This window comes from Salmo salar, chromosome 01, assembly GCF_965601325.2.
Source record: "Salmo salar chromosome 01, fSalSal1, whole genome shotgun sequence".
Classification (NCBI taxonomy): Eukaryota; Metazoa; Chordata; class Actinopteri; order Salmoniformes; family Salmonidae; genus Salmo; species Salmo salar.
Window position 1 is genome coordinate 136,604,029 of NC_138291.1, and position 3,581 is coordinate 136,607,609.

The following is a 3,581-nucleotide window of genomic DNA, read 5'->3' on the forward strand; positions in this document are numbered from 1 at the left end:
GTGCACTGGGATTGCAATTGCATCGTCTGTGGACCCATAAAGGCCTGATTGATGGTATCACGTTTTAGGTATGACCCAGATGCAGACAGTGTCTAAGAAACAAACGTTTATTTAAAAACAGGGGCAAGCAAAGGACAGGTCAAAGGCAGGCAAGGGTCAGTAATCCAGAGAGGGTGCAAAGAGTCCAGAACGGCAAGGTCAGGGCAGGCAGAACAGTGAGTGGAGCTATCAAAAGCTCTCATTTACTCTGTGTGCGTGTGCGTGTGTCATCCGTTTATGCATGCATGTGTGCACGTAAGTACCCTTGTGTGTGTGTGCAATCTTCCATTCGTTCATGTGTGTGTGCGCATGTCCATCCGTGTGTGTGTGGGCAGCCAGAGCTATAGACACACATTAATCACACAGAGCAGAGCGGGCAGCAGCCAGAACTCTCTCACCCTGTCCCACTCTCTCCCGGCCCTCGCATTCATCACAAAGCACCATTAAGTGGCCACTTAATAGCCCCCTCAGAGTTAACACATGCAAACGAGGGAAATGAGGTAGACGGAGAGAAAGAATGCAGCCGGATGAGGTTCTGATGAGTTTCCAGTGTGGCTGTAGCAGAATCTAGGTATAATCTAGGTTTAATCTAATCCATCCACTCCAGTCTTGTTAGAAAGGTCACTTCATACCCCTCAATTATATGGAAGATTTCGCTGTTTTTTTTGTTTTGTTCACTGTATATGTCCATTAATTTGTTATTAACATATAATATCTGTCATAAAATTGGAGAATTTCCTCACTACAGACAAATACGAGCGTTTCTGCATTTCACTGGTAGGTGGGCCATCTATATTTCCTTGTTGTAAGCAAACCACAATATCCAGAATATATTCATAGTGATTTCAGGACGTAGTACCGCCCCTGTCGAGGTGGATCCAGTTGACAATGGGTGTCAACAGGTAGATAACGTTAGTCACTGGACCAGCCACTCGTTCATAGAACATCAGCTTGCAAAACCGTATTTCTTTTTATTTTTGTGTCAACAACAACTGTAAAGTTTAGTCATGGTGTGGTGCTCACTACCTGGATGTCCAAACTACAAGGCAGCACAGGCTGCTGGGGTAACATTTCATTGATTACCTTACTAAGAAGTCGAGCAGAGGTAACTATCTAGCGAACTACATTTGTTTATCTGAACCAAAATCAAGTTAGTTTTCATAATACGCTGGCTAGACATTCCAAAGCAAATCAATACAATTAGCTAGCTGCTATCTGGCAATGTGATTTGTAAATTTGCAAGCTAACGTTTGCAACGTTAGGTTATGTTGGCTTCAGTTTACCGGACTATCTAACCATTAGCTAGCTAACTAACTACCACAGAGGCTAAAGTGACTTGACTATGTGTTCTATTTGAATAGTCAGATCCCATAAACGTCTGCAGCGGCATCAACACCAAGCCCAGCACCAGGAACTAATGTAAGTCACCTTTGTGCAATTTTTCCATGACGCCATGATGAGCAAATAAATATACTGGAGCTAGGCAGAAACATGGTCTTTGTCTTGTTGTCATAGCTGGTGTGTTTATAAGTAGGCCACAACTTCTACTGCAGTTTTCTCTGTATTATGGAGGCTTGGTTGATTGTTTTTGCAAAGCTTGAAGTCTAAATTGGAGAAAAGCAGAGTTATCACTGGGGGGGGGGGGGGGTCAATGACTGGTGTCTGTTGGGGGAGGGTGTTGCGTGTGGAGGTTAGTAAGCATTATCTATAGCAATGAAGGTGATGGGTGGATATACAGTAGTACCTTGTTTCAGTGTGTATTGATGGGGACAAAGTAGTAAAATGTTGGATAATCACTGACTAGCGTGTGTCCTACAGACGAATCCTGCTGCTGCTAATGATGATGAACTTGACACCAGCTTGAGTAGTACAGATCCTGTAGACCCATTGGATGAAAGCTTTCAGCCAGGAATAAGCTCAACATCATCTGACTCGGAAGAGGAAAAGACTGCACGCGGCTGGCATGATCCAAAGTGTATAGTCTACGAGTCCAAGGTCATGGAGCTCATGAAGTTCTGCCAGACCATCTGCCATTGCCCAACACAAGATGAGGTTCACCAGCTAAAGAACATTCAGGACGCTGCCTGGAACATTCAGCCAACACAACATCCATATTCAGTTAGACTGATGTTGTAGTATAATAAAGAATGTCTAGTATACTCACAACTACTTTGTGGTATAGATATTGCTTGTACATATGTATATCATGGAGTTTGATCAATTGTTTTATGTAATATTTTTTACAAGTGTACTGACAAGTGACTCAATGATTTCAACTGCATCAAAAACCAATAAATTGTTGACTTCCACTTCTGGATCAATTCATTGTGATATTCATTAAATGTACAATACCGTTGAAACGTTTGGGGTCACTTAGAAATGTCCTTGTTTTTGAAAGAAAAGTGAATTTTTGGTCCATTAAAATAACACCAAATTGATCAGAAATACAGTGTAGACATTATTAATGTTGTAAATGACTATTGTAGCTGGAAACTTCAGATTTCTTTTAATGGAATATCTACATAGGCGTACAAAGGCCCATTATCAGCAACCATCACTCCTGTGTTCCAACGGCACGTTGTGTTACGTATCCAAGTTGATCCTTTTAAAAGGCTAATTGGTCATTAGAAAACCCTTTTGCAATTATGTTAGCACAGCTGAAAACTGTTGTGCTGATTAAAAGAAGCAATACAACTGGCCTTCTTTAGACTAGTTGAGTATCTGGAGCATCAGCATTTGTGGGTTTGATTACTGGCTCAAAATGTCCAGAAACAAATAACTTTCTTCTGAAACTCGTTATTCTATTCTTGTTCTGAGAAATGAAAGCTATTCCATGCAAGATATTGCCAAGAAACTGAAGATCTCGTACAACGCTGTGTACTACTCCCTACACAGAACAGCGCAAACTAGCTCTAACTAGAATAGAAAGAGGAGTGTGAGGCCCTGGTGCACAACTGAGGAAGAGGACAAGTACATTAGAGTGTCTAGTTTGAGAAACAGGCGCCTCACAAGTCCTCAACTGGCAGCTTCATTAAATAGTACCCGCAAAACACCAGTCTCAACGTCAACAGTGAAGAATAGGCAACTCTGGGATGCTGGCCTTCTAGGCAGAGTTCCTCTGTCCAGTGTCTGTTCTTTTGCCCATCTTAATCCTTTCTTTTTATTGGCCAGTCTGAGATATGGCTTTTTCTTTGCAACTCTGCCTAGAAGGCCAGCATCCTGGGGTCGCCTTTTTTGGAACCAAAAATCTCACATTTGGACTCATCAGACCAAATGACAGGTTTCCACCGGTCTAATGTCCATTGCTCGTGTTTCATGGCCCAAGCAAGTCTCTTCTTCTTATTGGTGTCCTTTATTAGTGGTTTCTTTGCAGCAATTCATCCTTGAAGGTCTTTCATGCAGTCTCCTATAAACAGTTGATGTTGAGATGTGTCTGTTGCTTGAACTCTGTGAAGAATTTATTTGGGCTGCAATCTGACGTGTAGTTAACTCTAATGAACTTATCCTCTGCAGCAGAGGTATCTCTGGGTCTTCCTTTCCTG

The 3,581-nt window shown here is 42.0% G+C and overlaps 1 long non-coding RNA gene across 1 annotated transcript; it reads left to right on the forward strand.

The window, feature by feature from the left end:
* Positions 1-935: 935 nt before the first annotated feature.
* LOC106562803 (uncharacterized) lies at positions 936-2,174 on the forward strand. The gene is made up of 3 exons (XR_001319104.3): positions 936-1,144; positions 1,401-1,458; positions 1,858-2,174. It is a non-coding gene; the product is annotated as an uncharacterized LOC106562803 (long non-coding RNA).
* Positions 2,175-3,581: the final 1,407 nt, after the last annotated feature.